Raw genomic sequence first — 20,317 nt, forward strand, 5'->3', positions numbered from 1 at the left:
TATTTTAGATTCATGTGTTGCAGTTTCTGTATCTTTGAAATGGGATTAATAGTAGTACCTTCATAATTCATGAGAATAAAGCAATTGGAAATGCTTAGAAATTGCCTGACACATATGAGGCAATTTGGGGATTAGGTGGGGGGAGTTACTATGATCTATCTCATTAAAACATTTTTAAAATTTCAATTAAAATTACATTCTAAAATTAAGGAAGATATTGTGGTTCATACTGCCCTACAGAAAATTTAAGTAACACTTCAGAATAGTTTTTCTCTGTGTAAGAATTTTCAAATATCTGAATAGACTTTTGACAGAATCTTTGTATTATATCCATGTATAAAATACATGTATAAATGACAGAATTGCACTAAATATAAAGTAACACCACTAACAAACTAGAGTCATTAACTGTGGAAACTCCATTCTCAGGTAAACACTGAGGTGAGGGAATCTAAATGACAAACCAATAGCTCACAATCCACTCAGCTGACATTAGGGTCAGGCAAAGAAGTGAATCTGCATTTTGTAGGGTGAATATTTAGCTAAGAAAAAAACAGGATGGTGAAATACTGTACATTTTCCCCCTAATATCTATTCAGCATTTTATTGCAGATAACAGCTAGGGCAATTAGGCAATGAAATAAAATAAAATAAAATGCATTCAGATTGGAAAGGAAGAAGTAAAACTATCTGTATTGTAATATCTAGTAGATAGAAAATCCTATGAAATCCTCTAAAAGTATTAGAACTAATAAATGAGGTCAGCAAGTTTGCACCATACCAATATCAATGTACAAAAATGAATTGTTTTTCTATGCAGTATCAATAAGCAAACTTGCAATGAAATTAAGAAAACAACACCATTTAGAATGGCATCAGAAAGGATTAAATACTTAGTAGTAAACATAACAAAAGAAGTGTTAAGCTTATATTCTGAAAATTCCAAAACATTGTTGAAAGAAATCAAAGAAGATCTAAATAAATAAAAAGAGATTCAGTGTTCATAGATCAAAGGATTCAATATTGTTACAATGAAAATATTCCCAAAATTTATGTACAGATTCAATGCAACTTTTATCAACATATTGGCTGAATTATTTGTTTGAAGTGACAAACTGAACCTAGAATTTATATGGAAATTCAAGAGACCTAAGGTAGCCAAAACAATCATAAACAGGAAGGACAAAGTTGGAGAACTCACACTTTCCAAATTCAAAACTTACTAAAAAGCAACATTAATCAAGACCATGTGGTACTGGCATATGAATAGACATGTAAATCAATGGAATGGAATAGAGAATCATCTAATAAACTCTTACATTTACAATTAATTGCTTTTTGAAAAAGTTGCTAAGGCAAGTAAATGGGGAAAGAATAATCTTTTCAACAAGTGATGTTGAGATAGCTGGATAGCCTACGCAAGAAAATGAAGTCAGATCCTTACCTCACACCTCACACCATATTCACAAATTAACTCAAAATGAATCAAAGACCTAAATGCAAAAGCTAAATCTACAAAACTATTAGAAAAACATAGGTATAAGTCTTCATGATCTTGGATTTGGCAGTGGTTTCCTAAATATAACACCAAAAGGATAAGCATTCAAAGAAAGATAAATAAATTAGATATCACAATCAAAACTTTTGTGGTTTAATGAACACTACAAAGGAAGTACAAAGAAAACTCACATAATGGGATAAAACTTTTGAAAATTATATGCCTAATAAGGCACTTGTATCTAGCATATATAAAGATCTTTTACAATTTAATAGGAGGCGACAAGGAACCCAATTAAAATATCAGAATAGGATGCTGCATAAGCAAAGGGCAAGACTAGATATTTTCCCAAAGCGGACATATGAATAGCCAATAAGTACATGAAAGAATGCCAAACATTATTAGTCAATAGAGAAATGCAAATCAAAATTGTGATGAAATACCTCTTCAAACCCACTAAGATGGTTATAATGAAAAAGTCATATAATGGCAAGTGTTGTTGAGGATATGGAGAAATCTAACCCTCAAACACTGTTAAGGAAATGTAAAATGGTATGGCCTCTTTGCAAAGCAATGGAAGTCTCTCAGAAAGTTAAATTGTAGACTTATTTCGCCCAACAATTCTACTCCTACATATATACCCAAGAAAACGGAAAACATACATCCACACAAAACTTTGTCTGTGAATGTTCATAGACGCATTATTAATAATAGTCAAAAGGTGAAAGCAACCCAAATATCCAGTATATCCATACAATGAAATATGATATGGCAATAAAAAGCAATGGAGTATCAATATTCATGCTACAACACAAACATATGCTGAAAGTGTCTGAAAGTGCTGCTAAGTGATAGAAGCCAGTCCTAAAGGACCACCCATTGTAAGATTCCATTGATAAGAAACGTGCAGAATATATACACCTATAGACACAGAAAGTAGATTTGGGGTTGCCTAGGGCTAGGGAGGATGGGGGACAATGCAGAGCGATAGCTAACAGGTATGGTTTTTTTCCCTGGGGTTCCAAAAATATTCTAAAATAGATAGATAGTGGCAATAATAGCACAAATCTATGAATATACTAACATTATTGACTTTTATACTTTAAGTGAAAGAATTGTGTGGCATGCAAATTATATCTCAAATAACTTCTACAAGGATCAGAAACATAAGGACACAGCAAGTTTAAAACTAAAAGAACAGGAAAATATTTATTTTACAAGCTGGAACCCAAAGCAAGATGGCCTGGCTACACTACAATCAGGCAGTAAACTTTAAGGCAATGTACATTACCAGAAATAAAGAAGGACATTTAAGTATGGTAAAGAGATCTATCTACCGATGATATCACAATTTTAATTTGTACAAAACCAGTAATATAGCTTCAAAATATATAAAAGAAAAATTGATAAAAATAAAAAAAGAAATACATGCCTCACACCCACACTGGAAAACTTTAATACTCGCAATAGCTAATAGAATGAGCTCATGCACACACACAATCAGGAAAAATATAAATAATTGGAATAACACAACTTACAAACATATCTAACTGACGTTATAGAACACTCGTACCAACCAGTGAAAATACTCTTTTCCAGTGCATAATAAAACACTTAGCAAAACTGTCCGTATACCAGTCCATAATGTAAACATCAACACATTTCAGAAGATTGAAACCAATCAGAGTATGTTTTTTGACCACAATGGAATTAGGCTGTATATTATTAACAGAATAATAACTAGAAAATCTCCAACTGGTTGGAAGTTAAAAGCACATGTCTACATGTCATCATTAGTTTAAGTAAGAATCATGTTGGAAATTAGAAAATACTTTAAAGTAAGTGAAAATGAAGATGTAACATACTAAAATTGTTAAAGTGCAGCTAAAGAAGTGCTTAGAGTGAAATTTTAGTATTAAATGCATGTTAGAAAAGACAAAAGACTAAATTGGTGATTTTAAATTCCATTTCAAGAAAATAATAAAGATACAGCAAATCAAGCCCAAAGAAAGTAGACAAAGAGTATTAATAATAAGTAAAATAAGAAATAATAATAATTCCTCTATCCTAGAAATGTTTTATTTTAAAAGTCTGTATGTAAAATGTTTGGCACAGTGCCAGAAACCTAGTTAGGCTGCAATACACATTAGTTATTTATTTTTATTATTAACACAGCAACAAGAAAAATGGAAAGATCCATCCCATTTCTCTTTAGGGGCAACATGTGCTTTTGACAGTGTCTGTTTTCATTGTGATTGCCTCCTTCTAGCGGAAAATCACCTCGCATAGCTTCTGGTGGAAATTTTAAGTGAGCATGGGAAGAAACAGGTGGAACTAACATTTATTGCCTCTTTCTATGCTCATGTTCTTTTATTCCACCCTTACAAGAACCTGGAGAGGTAGAGATTAATCAGCACATTTCACTTTGGCCACTGAGGCTCCTAGAGGCGAAGCATCTGACCCATCATTCAGCTGCCGAGGGCAGAGGTCGGCTTTAGCCATCAGCCTGAGCTTCAATCCAGGCACGTGCGTGAAACTGTATCATCAAAGCCTCCCTCTAGCTGTGAGGTACATGAATCCTGGCTAAATCAGTATATTCTTAGCTGCCTTCCCTTTTGGGCTCCAACCTGGGAGCATTGTTTTTAGGCTACCCTCAATCCCAAAAGCATTTAACATATATATATTTGTGTGCGTTCTGCAGTGACATTGGCTTGGGACTAGTCTTCCTCCAGCCCACCTCCAGGCACTCACAGTAGCAGAGAACTGGCCCTTCATATGCAGGAGCAAGACACAGTGTGGCAGGTGTCCTGCTGCCTGGGTGCAGAGCGGTGACCTCACCCAGCTGATGACAGAGGCATCAAGAGTCATTCCAATAGAGCAGGAGTGAAGGGGAGACACTGAGGACTAATGTTTCCTCAGGATCTGCTCTGTGCCAGGCCACATGTGAGGTCTGCGTCTGAGCTGCCTCTCCCTGTCTGCTTCTCTATGACGAGACAGGGTCAGAACTTTCCATCTTTCTAGTCCTCAGTTTTCAATGGTGGGGAGAGATGTTAAAGGCGGCTGAAGCTTGACTACTCACACTACATAGAGTGTGCACCCGACATCCTCCCATTGTTGCTACAGTGACCCGAATCTGATATTGTAATCCGCTGGAGGTGGGAGGACATGCGGGTAATTTATCACTTAAAGGCAACTGTAGTAATTGTGATCTTCAGATTGAGAAAACAGAATTGTTCTTCAACACCACATAGTATAAATCTGTCTCCATACAGTTCTGCGTGGCTTCTGTAAAAAGTCAAAAGCTATAAAAAGCCAATAAACAAGATGCTGTATTTCCATTGCATTGGTCACAGATGAGCTACACAGCCTATTATCCAATTTTTCTATCTATATGAAGAGCGCGTTCAGACTGTATAGTAGAGTTATTAGAGAAAATGGATGCTTTAAAAAGATACTCTCATCAGACTGTTTAGAATTTAAATCTCAAAATTTGGTATTTTAGAAAAGTAGTAATATCTAATTTAATCAATAAGTTAGTCTGTCAGACAAAAGAAAGCAATAATTTTTTTTTTATTGAAAGTGGCTTTGTTTTGCCCCTCCTTCTACCATAAAAGGAAGACAACCAAGACGTAGCGATCTGGAGGACTTCCCGGCACGCCAGGGCTGCTGCTGCAAGTGCAGGACCAAATCCTTTCATTTCTGCGACTGGTATTTCCTAAATTCTCCCCAAATGTCAATATTTTTACAAACAAGCTATCTGCTGTCGCTTTAAATAAATGTGTTAACAGCCTTAAATAGAAAGCTAAACACTTTATCTATATTAATAAACTGACAAGTCCATCACAACCCAAAGAAAATATGAAGAAGCTGCTTTTGCTGAATTTCTTGTTCTTAAGACAGAGCCAGGGAACTGAGATGGTGCAAATGTTTTCACTCATTCAACACATGAGAAAGAAGATTCACTGCTGGTAACCAAAGGCAAAATTCCCTCTGAAACCCTCTGAAATATTTACTGGAAAAATTTGCACCCTGTGATCATAATCTAATTTCTAGTAAATGCTCCTTCTGTAAAATCTATGATGAAGCTGTTCCTGGTCCCAGTACCCACCTTTCAGAGATGTGACCTTTTGGAAGTCTCTGGGGAAAACAGAGAGTGGGAGGTAGAGGGTTTGCTAGCAAAACATTAGGAGATTTTATTCACGTCACGATAGACATTTGGATTCATGGTACCAAGGGCATGATTATTTCTTACCTAACCAAAAGTGGACCATCAGAACAGAATTTTTATAAGAAAGAAAAATTTATCTTGCCATTGCAACATTTCCCAGTGCCATGGTATCCCCCACCTCCGCTCATCACCAAGGCAACCAGAGTTATTATGGAAAGTCAGCCAGCCACTGTGCCTTTGGCTCACATTTCCCCAGAGAAGTTTTTTTTTTCCTTCGTTAGCTCTTAGCATCGTGATACACTGTCTGATATCAAGCATTAAGTGATCAGGAGAATCCTACTCAGTAGTGTTTCTCAGAATGTCTTAACACCACTTACATCAGCATCGTGTGTGAGGCTTACAAATTCTGATCCCCAGACCCCTTCCCCACACCCATTATATCATCGAGGGGCCTAGGGATATGCATTGTCACAAGTACTCCAAGTGATACTTAAGGCACTAAAATGTAATAGCTGTTGATCTAAGGGAAAGGTCATAGAGAATTATAATTCCTTACCTATTCATGCTGTTTAACTGATAAGGAAATGCAGGTTTCTAGAGGGAAATCATATTGCTTTATGCTGGGGCAATTTTTACTTTTAACTGCTTGTCTTGTTGAACCAGGATCCCTGCTTCCACCCAGTGCCAACTGAACACTCTTAACAGAAGTCCTGAGAGTCATTAGTGTGTTGTCCTCGACACCACATAGGGCAGAGATTAAAAAGCACACTTCACTTCAGTCACTGAGGCTCCTAGAGGTGAAGCATTTAATACGTCATTCAGCTGTGAGAGCAGATCCGAGATTTAGACAGCCACCAGCCTAAGTCTAAACCTAGGGACATGCACTAAACTGCATCATCAAAGCATCCATTTAGCTGTGGGGTAGATGCACCCTGGCTAAAATGAGATATTCCTGACTGCCTTCTCATCCAGGTTTCAATGTCGAAGCATTGCTTTTATGCTTTTCCTCAGCCCTGAAAGAACGTAGCATATATATTTACACTCACTTTTAAGTGGTCCTGGCTTGGGACTTGTTTTTTCTCAGCTCATCTCACACACTCCTGGCACAGAACTAGCCACACATATGCAGAAGCAAGGAACGAGGGCAGGTGTCCTGCTGCCTGAATGCAGAGCAGTGACCACACTGAACTGATGATAAAAAATCAAGAGCTATCCCAAAAGGAGTGAAGGAGAGGGACTCAAGGATAACATATCCTCAGGACCTACTCTATACTATGAATCATCAACGATTCAGGGCACTCTTTTCTCTGACTTCAGACCAAAGTGGGCCTGTGGCTGATTGGACAGAGTACATACTGAAGTGTTATGTACTTGTATAGCCATTCAACCATCTTTATTGCATTTATTTTTTTCAACACATATGGCCTAGGGGTTTCAGATGTTATTAATGTAATATAGAAAAACGACCTGTAGATTTTGCTACCTATAACATTTACCTGGCTAATTAAGAGAGTACTTTATTTTACTGTTTTCTTTCTGACGCCTGTTAATCCAGTTCAAATAACTACTATGATACTCCTTATAGGTGGAGTCTAAAACCATATTTGGTTTCTGGTTTTCTTTAATTATTTATTACGTAGTCAAAATGAATGCATTAGGAAGTTTTAATGTAATCTGATACCATTCCAGGAGTGATCTGTATTGTCAGAGTAAACAGTCATTCATATTATTAAGAAATTGCATAATCTTTTCCTGAAATTAAAAAAAAATTATGGGTACATAGTAGGTGCATATTTTTATGGGGTACCTGAAATACTTTGATGCAGGCCTGTAATAAGTAATAATCACATCATTTTATATGATTTTGAAATATCCTTTCTCCTTTTACATTTAAGTAACCCTTAAAAAACTAGTCCAAGAAGCTTGTTTATCTTCCTAAAATAGAGGCTTCAAATGGCTCCTGTGTTTTCTTTTTTGGAAAAACAGCTTTATTGAGAAATAGTTCACATACCATATACTCACCACTTACACTCAGTGTAAAATTCAATGGCTATCAGTATATCCACAGAATTGTGCAACTATTACCACAATTTAAATTATTTTCATTAACCTCAAAAGCCCTGCAACCCTTAGATGTCACACCCCCATTATCCTTCTCCTACCCTCTCTGCCTAGGCAGCAACTACTCTACTTTCTGTCTCTATAGATTTGCCTATTCCGATATTTCATGTAAATGGGATCTTGTAATACGTGATACTTTGTGACTGGCTTCTGTCACTTCACATCATGTTTTCAGTGCATAACCATGTGATGACATGTATAATAATAGTCCACTCATACTTATTACATATTAATATAATCATATTTTATTACTGAATCATAATCCCTTATATGTACACACCACAGATTCTTTGTCCGTTCATCAGTTGATGGGACATTTGAGTTGTTTCTACCTTTTGTATATTATAAATAATGCTTCTATGAGTGTTTGTGAACAATTTTTGGGTGGATATACAGAAAAATAAGCATTCTCATTCTTTTATAGGTAAGTCAGGTTTACAGAGAAACTTGAATATGAGGAATTTAAAAAGATTTAAATGAAACACATTTTAGATGACCCAGAAGACTTCCCCACTTTAACCAAATTCTTCAGTGATTTCCTTTGTATTTCTCAAGTTGTATTTAGGTAGATTTGTTTTTCTACCTAAACAAAGTATTTGGTTTGGCTGGAGCACTGGGTTTATATGGTATCAGAGTGTGGTGAAAACAGCCACAGAAAGTGGCTGGATTATTGAAATCCTTAAATGCTAAGGCTTTTTTTTTTTTTTTTTTGGCAAGGTCTTGCTGTGTCACCCAGGCTGGAGTGCAATGGCGCTATCTCAGCTCACTGCAACCTCCACCTCCTGGGTTCAAGCGATTCTCCTGCCTCAGCCTCCCAGGTAGCTGGGACTACAGGTGCATGCCATCATGCCTGGCTAATTTTTATGTTGTATTTTTAGCAGAGAAGAGATTTCACCATGTTGCCCAGGCTGGTCACAAACTCCTGACCGCAAGTATGTGCTCGCCTCGGTCTCCTGGAGTGCTCGGATTACAGGTGTGAGCCACCGTGCCTGGTCTGCTAAGGCTTTTTATGTGCAGACAATGGGCAATCATGGATTGTCTCTGATGCCCCTAAATTTAGAGGTGGTAGAAGAAAAGTAATGACCAGATACAGAGGCTGCAGAACAATAACACCACGTGAGCAAACGAGAAAGCCTCGAAAAGAGGGCCATTCAACAATGTCACATTCTTCATCTCATTAAAGTCAAGGATTCTGAGGGCTGAGAGAACTTAGGTATTCACAAGGGATGTTCAAGAAAGCAGCTTGAACTGAGTGGGTGGGAGGAAGGAGAAGGAATGAGTGCTGGCTCCTCTTCATGTCAAGGTAGCAACTTGAGAGTGTCTTCAGCATTTTGGAGCTAGGAAGGGGGACAAGCTGAAGACATGAGAAAAGGAGTAACCATCATGGATGGTGGGGTTGTGGGGAGGAATAGAAAAAGGGACACAGGTGGAAGTGCAGTCTTACAAAAATAAGACAATTTGTTCTCCCAAAAAAGAGCAACAGAAGAGGGACTCAAAAATAGGGACAGTTTGAGGCAGAGTAAGGGTAAAATGCAATTATTCAGTTTGAGTGACCTCAGTATTTTTAGTTAAAACTAAGAGTGATTCTTTCTGGTACTATATGTATATATGTGGCAACAGGAGGTATATATACCAAACATATATCAATATACAATACTTGGGAGATATCAAAAGCCCACAAAAGATGAACTGATAAGAGTGTAAACTAAATTATATTTATAATTAGTGTTTTTTTTGGGGGGGGACATTGTGAAAATCCCATACACCTCGAATTTGTGATTTTGATTCATTACTAGTTGGAAGTCTCGTTGAGGGTTAGCGAAAGTAGAAAGCAGGCAGTGGGGTACTCACTGGAGTCAGGGGCTACTGTGACAGTTACAAGGATAGATGTGACCCTTTATGAGGGATACCATATGTGCTACTCAATGGTCAGGTAAGATGAGAGAAGGACTTAGAGGTTGTGGACACAAAGAAATGTCGAGACCAGAGATTTGGACAGTTGGAAAGAGCATGGTAAAAAGCAGAGATGATGGAGTGAGGAGGAGAAACACAGGTGCTTCAGGAAGGAAAGAAGGAAAAACAGAGTTAGGGCCTGAAGGAGGAAAAATGAGCACAGAGAAGTTAAGAGGGTGAAGATTTTAATCATAACCCTTTTAAAGATCCGGGTCAATAGGAGAGAGGGTGGCGGAAAGGAAGAAGCAGGAGAGATAGGAGGTGAAAGTCAAAGCAGAGCATTTCCATATTTAGTCATTAAGGAAGAGAAGACCTCAGTAAAGAAGAGGTCAGTGGCTTGGCCATACTGGTGAGTGCTCAAAATGGAAGAGATGAAAGGCCACAGCGTGCAGGGTGTAGAGGAACTGAGGGACCGGGACTGGTAGCTACTAAGGATGACAGAATAAGATAGAGTGCAACAGAAAACTATGGCTCTGACGCTCAAGTCTGTGAGGATAAAAGGAGAAAGTTCAGGACACTGTGAGATGGCACTGATAAAGATGGTGACTGTGCTATGCGATGCTGGAATAATCTTCAAAAATTCAGGGAAAAAAACCTAGAAAGGGCAGGTGTGACTTGGACAAGGAGGGGAGAGGAACATAATGGGAGTGAGATGAGGAATAAAGATAATTGGAGGCAACCTGGATATTCACGTGTCACTGTGTGTGTGTGTGTGTGTGTGTGTGTGTGCATGCGTGTGCACAGAACTTGCCAATCCCAGAGTTCTAATTAGAATGTTGGGCATGACAATGTGGTCATATCTATTGGGTCTGGAATTTTGAATTCTTTTGAGTCTTCAGGAAGAGAGCAGGGAAGAAGAGATCTGCTTTCTTGTTTCTAAGCTTCCTTTTTTGAAATGAAAAGGTTGTATGGCTTGTTCCAAAGACCAAAAGAGAAACACTCCCCCAAATACTTAAACTGATTTCAAAAATAATGGTTGCCATTTTTTTTCTTGACCCTTCATTCTCTTTAAAATCAATTTGCTAAAGAATCAGATTAAAGAAGCATTAAATATATTGCATTATCAAATCAATCTTCTATACTTCTTAATTAACTGCTACATTTTCTTCTGAATTTTTTCTAAGGTTGATTATAACTACCACCTTTTATATAACAAAAAGATTGTTTTTCTTTCATCTTTGGTTTCAAAAATAAACCTTAACAAATATTTCCCCAAGTATCCACAGGAATAATTTTCTCATGTTCCAAATTTAAAAATTCTATTACATTTTCCTGGCCTTTATGGATTTCTGCTTAACCATACAAAATAATTCTAATTTTGCCTACTTTCAGGAAAAGATTATTTTGCTATAGATTTATTTCTAAACAAGCCCATAGTGATTAATGTAAAGTGAGAATATCAACATGTGGACATAAGGATGAAAATAGTAGACACTGGAGCCTCCAACAAGGGCAGGAAAGCAGGGAAGCAAGGGTTAAAAAACTACCTAGTGGGTGCTACGCTCACTATTTGGGTGAGGGTTCACTAGAAGCCTAAATCCCAGCATCACCCAGTATACCCACAAAACAAATCCACGCACACATCCCCTGAATCCAAAATTAAATAAAAAAGGAATATCAACATGAAACCTATTCTTTATCAACCTGGAACTATGATGCACAGAATCTTAGCAGACTACCTTCTGGGTTCATGAACGAACCCAAATGTCTGTGGAAGAAGTTAAAATATTTGGGTAATATTCAGAGTTCAATTACTGTGAAAATATTCAAACCTTGTAAATTGCCACATGGTTCCAAGGACCCAATGAAATGTGCCCCCAGAGTTCCAGATTTTTTTCCATAGGAATGGAATGTTCTGATAGGCCCTTATCTTTAGAGTTTCTAGGCTGGTCAAAGTCTCACATTTATTTCCACAAATGTCATTAATCTTGGACTCTGTGAAGTATTCCAGCCTCAAGGTGGCTGCAGGGAAACAGCAGAGCATGATGATGAAACAGAGCTCAGAGTGAACAGATCTTCATTCTACTCTCACATCTTCCTTCTGGGACCTCAGTGCACAGTTTCCTTACTTAGAAAAGAAAAACACAGTCCTGTACCTTGTGGGGGTGTCCAAATCTAATCTAAACTGCTTACATCCAAGGAGCTAACTTTAATTCTTAGAATAAACGTGAGGGTTCAATTATTTTTGTTTTTATAAAAAAGGACAATAATTTTACAGGACACAAGTTAGAAAATAAGCAGCATTTCATTGTGAAGCAGAGGGAAAAAAAAGTCAAAAGCAAATCAAGTCAAAAATCAGTTTAAGATATAGCCATTGCTTCCAGACTGTGATCTATTGCCACTTAGAAGGAAATATATCTTTTTAAAAGGCGGAAAGAAAGCTCAGCATTATTTAAATGTTGTTTAGCCCTGCCTGTTTTCTGGGTCACCTCTCACTGCCACTCAGGGGTGGTGGCTTGGGAAAATATAAATGAAATTCAATACTTCCTTCAGGAAGACACAGTTGGAAGGATGCTGTCTTCCAAAGAGCAAAACACAAATCATTCAATTTAAATACAATTTTTGAATGGGAAAGCTACTTGGGCAGCATGGATCATGGAATGTGAACAGGATAAGGAGTCCAAGGGCAGTGATTCCATCCTGGTCTGCCACAGTCTACACCAAGGTCACATGAGATCTGTAAGCCTTGGTTTCCAAAACTGTAAAATGGGGAGAAGCAGGATAATAATAGCTATGACTGAAGTTACCCTAACCCTTAAATAAGGTAAAGGACAAGAAATAACTTTGAAAAGCAGAAAGTATTACATCCATGTTAACTATTATAGCCATTCTAATCTACTGGATTACATTGTACACTGAAATGTACCCATTCTGCTTAAAAAGCAAAACCAAACCAAAGAAACAACAAAACCAACCAGACTGTAAACCAGGTGACCATTCCAGGTCCTGTCACCAATTAGTTGTGTGAGTTTTTACCAGTCATTTACTCTCTCAGGGCCTGTTTCTCTTACGGGATCATTATCACAGACTGGCAAGATCCTCATGACATAAAGACCAATCCACACTTTGAAAACAACAAAGTACTATATAGCAGGGATAGTCATCAAGTTGACTGTACCAAAATAGAATTAGAAAAAAAAAAACTCCTATGTTTTGTTTGAACCGCTTTTTATTGTCAAAAGGAGCCATTTTCACCATCCAAAATATGATAATTTTCTAAGTTGGACTCATGTGTATTAATACAAGAAAACAATTACTGGCAATTTATGTGAACTGAAAAGGAAAGAGCATAGTATTGATCTCTTGCTTAGTTCTCGGCATAATGAAATTTAACAGAATCTCTGCATCCTTCTCCTGTAGAGCCACACTCAGCACAGTGTTATAGCATCACTGCAGGGGTTCTTTCGTAAGAATGAGATGGCACTTTGTAGCCAGGCCATTAAACCTGCCTTTTTTGAAAAGAATTAGCCAAGAAAAAAAAAATCCACATCTACCTGGCACTTGAAATCAATTTTGCATTATATTATGTGATCTAGGGACTCAAAAAGGCATGAGAAGAAAATTTTCCAGCCTTCTTGTTACTTGGGCTTCAAGTAGAACATATTGAGAAATAGCAATAACTTTAAAAAATGAGCCCTAAGAATTACACATGAAGAAATAAATGGCCATAAAACCTAAAAGCAGTAGAATAAAATAATAAACACCGTATAATCTTACAACCTAAATAAACGCTACAAGCGCTGCACTCAAGTTTCTTTCATCTGCTGATTTCCTTTTATTCTATGAAGGAGGTTTCTGGGGCTGAAATGGCATTTCTGCCTCAGTATGCATTTCTTCACTCGTCTTCAGTGTTCATCCTTCTCAGTTTCTATCAAATAGTACTGAGTTCTCAACTTCAGTTTTTGAAAAAATTACTGATTTGTATTTTTTAAATCTTCTTTAATAGTATACTAATGACATTTTTCAGTGTGCGCTGCATCCCCGTCATTTTGTATTGCATCAGGAGAGTTGAGGCCATTTTTGAATTTCAAACTTACTTCATATCCATGATAAATGTTATTGTCATGCACAATAGCAAAATTATTTCATAATTAGCCAACAACGTTTCCACCTAACAGGATTAAAGAAAAACGTGAACACGCACACACACACAGACACACACACACAAACACATTAGTAAAAAGCACATGCCTCTCTGTGAATACGATCCCAAGACTCAGGGGGTAACCCAGCAGGTGGAGAAGATGCATTTATACTGCCACAACCAAGGCAATTTCGTCAATTCTATTATGGAGAGGCTGGAAGAGCACAAACAACCCATTAAGCTTAAGGGGGATCTGGAGAGAGCCCTTGACAAAGCATTAATGCAAGACAAAATTGAATGTAAACACAACAATTAACACTGATGCATACTGAGCTAGGCAACCATGACTTTATCGGAATGGACAAATAAGATTGTATCTACTTAGAATAATGAGAATTTTTAGAATAATTATTCATTCTGAGGGGTTAAAAGTATTTAAAAGCTAAAAATAAAAACCAATTTTATTGCATTATCAATATTAGTTTGTTAAATTTCAAATTTTAAAAGAGAACCCTTTAAAGTTTTTACTTTTGGTTTCTGAAGCTTTAAACTCAAAATACGTTTTAGAGAACATTTTATTGTTACTTTTAGTTTTCTACTGTGTAGATAAAGCAGGATATTACAGTTAGCATGGTATGTGATAACTGATTTTCTAATGAGTTATTTCAATTCAGTTAAAAACAAGTATCAATTTTTCTATTAAATATAATTGATAAATGATCAATTATCAATTAAATAACTCATTTATTGAATGGATTATTTGAATGCAGTTAAGAGCAATCATCAATTATCTATTGAATACCCGGGATCCCTGGGCAAGTACTGGATGATGTACAAAAATGAAGAAGCATATTTCTTTTGCCCCAGAAGTCTGTAAATACAGAAATAATTTCATTATTTGTGTGACTTCTCAGTTTCTCACAAGATATATATAAATATATAAATATTCCATTACTTTTTTTTATTCCCACCATATTGTTAATGTTTGTTTTATTTTGTTTTTTTTTTTTTTTTGTAGTCGTTTTCATTCTGACTAGTTTAGAAGTTAAATATCATTACTGTTACTATCATCACTAACAACATCACCGACACACCTAAGGCTTATATTAATAAATACACAAGATTCAAGACTTCAGTCTAACCCAGTCTGCAATGACATAATTGCATTATCAACTCATAAACATGGCAGTAAGCAAAAACCAAAATCAACACACTACTCAACATGGCAATAAGCAAAAACCAAAACTCTACTCCTAAGGGCAAAGTTATCATTTACTATCTCAGCTCACTTTGTTTGTTACTCATAGCATAAACTGAATATGTTAACTGAAGTATAATCCTTAATGATCTCCCCAAATTATATCCCTTGGAACGCTGGTTTTAAGAAATGCTCTTCCCCCAAAAAGCATTCCTTGAGCAATGCCGTATTCATCTTTTCTTCTTAAAAAGTTTCACATGGCACATCGGCATATTAAAGGCTACTGCAATAAAGAAATCTATTTATTTTTGTTTAACCCACCATTTTCTAAATTTCCCTGACCAATGGACTTTGCATTTCCACCTCACTCACTTAAGAACAGCTATGGACAATCCTCAGAAGTAGTATTTTCAGGAAGACATGTTAAGAAATGTTGACTGAGAAGAGAAAAAATTAATTCAGATGGATATGACATTCTCCCAAAGCTTGAAAACTCTAATTATTCTGCCTGAAAAAGAGATTGTGACACCATAATTAAAACTGTTGAAATTACAATGCCCTTGACATTCCACTTCCTCAAAGATATTTCCAAGATGTAACATGCCCCTAGCTTAAGGACACTGATAATACCTCTTTCTCTGTTGTGCCCATTGTTCAGGGCACTTGCATCGTGGGAACAACAAAAAAAAAGTGAAAATGTTAAGCCATTTGATCGTACATCAAGCTTTAACGTAGGCACATTTGCTTTTTATTTTGTCTCTCTGTATTCCACTCTCAAAATCAAACAATGGTGAGTTTTATCTCAACAAGAAAATTGTTGACATAAAATATTAAAATAAGTAACCATCCAATGATGTATAATTTGGAGCTACTAGGCAAAAGCTACCAGCATTAAATACATTTCAAGTTCTTGCATTAGAATATCCTTCTTGCCCCAGGGGCTGAGTTCTGGGCCTGGTGGGGCTGCTGACCACTGTTCATACAGTGCTATTGGTACAAGATTGCAGAAGTTCCTTGGGTAAAGAAACTACATTACTCAGAGAGAAAAATGCACACAATGTCTGCCAAAATGATTCTTCCTTTTGATTTTCTTTTCTGTTTTATTTCACTGCTCCTTTCTGCCACTGGACTCCGCCTGGCATGATATATTTTTAGATCACTGAAATCCTAGTAACACACTTTTAAAAATATTTAAGCGATGCACAATTATGTGGGTTAAAAAAAAAAAATCCAACAGGTCAACATTCCCATTGTTTAGAAGCAACTGCAAAGGAGGATTGGCTGTATGTCCATCGGTACACTATGTTTGCAGGAGTTGAGGAAGCAAGGGAATTTGCTTAATTCCTTAACTCGAAACTAAAAAGAAGCCAAATCAGCACCATTATATGACTTGGCTGTTTTTGCTGCATTTAGAGTAGATGTAGCTGGCATTCAATAAATTCTTTTCATCTCTGTCACCCACCGTACTAGAAATAAGCTTCTGGGGCTAGCTTTTAATGCAGAAATCTAAGATAATGCCTAAGTAATAAAAACAAGATCAGTCCTTGTCAAGTTGCTGGACAATTAAATGCCATACTTCTCCCCCCATGCACACTTCTGCCCCATCTAAGATGAATTTAATTTGGGGACAGAAGGAGTTTCTATTGAAAAGGCAAAGAAGACAAGCTGCATGAGCTTAAAGGACTACACGAGAGCTTAGGAAGCTGTTTTGAGAGACATAGGAGAGACAGCCAGACAAAGAAAACACACTGAGCCTTAGAAAGTCTCACTGCTTCTCTTTGGGCATCTTTAATTGGCAAAGAAAGCTCAAGGGCCTTTTTTATCCCTCCAACCACACTGTACGAAGTAACTAAAGGATAGCAGATTTCAGGTGTCATCTCTGAGAGGCAGCTAGTGGATATCATAGCTATGGCTACAGCACAAAATACTCTTGTGCTAACCCACTCTGGCCTTGCCCTAGAAACTCTCTGGGACAGTTTGTGTTTAAGAATTCTTTAGTGTTTCTCAGACATAGTTATGACTACAGTGCAGTCAGGACTGTAATTCAAAGTTTGATTGATTGATTGATTGATTGACTGATGTATGCTAAGCTCAGCTGTCTGGCCACTGACAGATTCAAGGCGTATCCAGGAAACACGGTGAGTGAATCCCCATGCTGGTTGTTTCCTTCAGACACACAGTGATAGAAAGCATCCCTGGGACTCTTTCCTCTTTCATCATAGAAGAGCAGAGAAGGTCTTTCATATATCCTGAGCTCGAAGACTGACTGCAGCTGCAGAATCAAGACGCTTACAAGGAGAGGACTCCAGCATGGCCATAATTAAAGCAGGAACTCTGCTTTAACAATTAGTCCCGACCTGTTGAAGAGTGGGACTGCTAGTATTTATAGCAACTTCCTGATTCTATTACCATGCACAGCCCTCCATCTGAATAATGTGCAGATATTTTTTTGTTCCTGGTAATGGTAAGGGTCTGGAAGCAATAGCCTCTCTCATTAGCTATCTGATTAGGTGAAAATTCCTTTGGGTTTTATGTAATCATCGTGGTGGCATTGCATTAGTTATTAAACAAAGCCTAACTTCATTTCAAGGATTCTTCAATAATCAGGTTAAAAAATTACTTTTAATTTGGATTTTCTACAAAATATATATATATTTTAAACATCCACCTTTCAAGTGTACTGCGAACCCACTCGGACACAAAATACACTTTGCATATTTATCCTTTAACTATGCCTTTGAATTAGATCGGGGCTTGAGGTCTTCAGAAGTGTCAAGGGGGTATTTTCTATAAAAACGATGAATAATTCAAGAGATGTCTGTCAGAATACATTTAAGTTCATCTTGATTTTGACTGCCACAGGTATGTCATACAAAATCCTGCTAGTAATTATCCCCTATCCCATCTTTAGAAAAAAAAAAAAAGAGTTTCATCTATATAACTCAACAAATGCTTCACTGAACTGGAACAGAATAGCGATTTTTAAGCTCTCTTTTGAAGACCATTGTGAGCAGCCACTGTGTAGTTTACTTTTCACCGTCCTATTCAACATTTTTTTGTTTATGGTGACTCTCTTGCTATTGCTTTTCCATTTTTTCCCTGCGAATTAAGATTTTAAAATTAATTATAAGATGCTGTGTTTGATATTTTAAGGAGTCTTGAGGTGGAACAAAGTTTATTTTCATTTGAAAGCCACAATAAATATAGAAATATAATTGAGTGTGCTGAAGGAAAAGGAATAATTTAGAAGTCATAGAAATAATCTCTAATCCACTGAGAATTTTAATCTTTTAAATTAAAAAGTTAGAAAACTTAAAGGCTTAATACACACAACTCTAGTAATTTAAGGGACTCTTTACTTGTACCTAGTACCATTTCCTTAATCACAACTAGTAAAATTAGCAGGCAAGGGCACTGTTATGCCCTTCTATCCTAGCCACTGTATCTGTGGCGTATGAATAGGACATAATTCTTGGGAGGAAGGAGGTGCCTAAGGAAAAAATGAAAGGAAGGAAACACAACAACAAAGTAAATCCAAATAAGCTATGACAATGGGGCTGATACGTTATATTTGCACTATATTTTACAGTTTATGAAGTGTTTTTCCATTCATTCAATTATTTTGTCTTCACTCTTCTTTAAAATTATTGTTGTCCCTACCTTACAGGTAAGAAAACCATAGCTGGAAGAAATTAAGTAAACTACATATCATTTAAAAAATACATAAATTATTATTTTAGTCATATTACTAAGAACCAATGTTCTTTAAGTACAGTATAAGGAGGACAGTGTCTCTAGTAAATCTATGAGTTTTTCAAAAAGAGAATTCAGTTAAACTTTCAGGGATAATAGCCCATTAAGGAAATGATAAATACATAGCTACTAATTAAACCTTCCATTGGGATAATTAGTTAACTTCATTTCATTGGCCAATGTATTCAGCTTTTAGGGGCCAGTTCTCAGAGACAGAAGTGAAATAAACTCAGATTTTAAGAAACTGAACTACTGAAATCTCATTTCTGACATAGTATGGATTTCCATCCCCACCCAAATCTCAAGTCCAATTGTCATCCCCAATGCTGGAAGAGGGGCCTGGTGGGAGGTGACTTAATCATGAAAACAGACTTCCTCCTTCCTGTTCTCATGATAATGAGTGAGTTCTCAGGAGATCTGGTTGTTTTAAAAGTCTGTGGCACCCTCAACCCCTCGCCCTCTTCCTCCTGCTCCAGCCATGTAGGACGTGCCAGTTTCCCCTTCACGTTCTGCCACGATTGAAGATTTCCTGAGGCCTCCCTAGCTATGCTTTCTATACAGTACAGCCTATGGAATCAGGAGCCAGTTAAACCTCTTTTCATTATAAATGACCCAGTTTCAGGTAGTTCTTTACAGCAATGCAAGAATGGACTAATACAATTTCTTCAGTAGGAAGTTTGTTTCCTATTATACAACGTGAATATTATATCCCTGAAAAGTATGGCATTATGGAAAGTCAGTTTAGAATAAAAGACATTAAGAAAGTGTATAAAACTTGGTTTTCTACATGTTACAGAAAATTGTAAATTAAAATACAATATGCATTCAGCTCTGTTATTCTTAATGTCAACAAAAAGTCCACAGGCTGAGGTCAGAAAGCAATACAGTTGGACTATAATCCAGACAATAAACAAAGATTACTTATTGATGAAATCTATACAATTAAAGTTTAATTATATATTTGATTTCAGTCATTTTCTTTAGATTTTCATATAATCTTTTCAAAACCCAAAGAGTTTGGTCATTTTTAATTATTTTAGCAACTTTCTTACTCCCTTTCTGAGTGTACATGCCATGATTTGTCTGATTGCCATTCTTACACATTAATTTATTTAAAGTTAGCAATGCTTAAAGTAAGATATTTATTTACTATTTCATACTGACAAAAAAAATCCAAGAGAAAATGTGACTGGAAATTCATAAACCTGACTTTCACAAAACTAAAAGTATCCAAATAAACGATATCGCTCATGTTACTATCTGCCATTCATCAAATGCCTAGATCTTCCCTTATTCCTGGGAAGCATTTGGTCTGTGATCTTAACCTGAACCTAGTTCCCGCCATAACATTTGAATTATCAAGTCAATAAATCTCCCTTTGATAAAAGTAGGTAATCCTAATGGCCTGCCTCTTAATTATCATTAATAATTCAGATAGTCACTTTCTGCTATAATTGTATTCTTTCTTGGTCCATGATAGACAGATCCAGGAAAATTCTTAGGTGATTTAGGAAAGTGTGACACATTCTCAAATGAGAGGTC

Source organism: Chlorocebus sabaeus, chromosome 11 (genome assembly GCF_047675955.1).
Source record: "Chlorocebus sabaeus isolate Y175 chromosome 11, mChlSab1.0.hap1, whole genome shotgun sequence".
Lineage (NCBI taxonomy): Eukaryota > Metazoa > Chordata > Mammalia > Primates > Cercopithecidae > Chlorocebus > Chlorocebus sabaeus.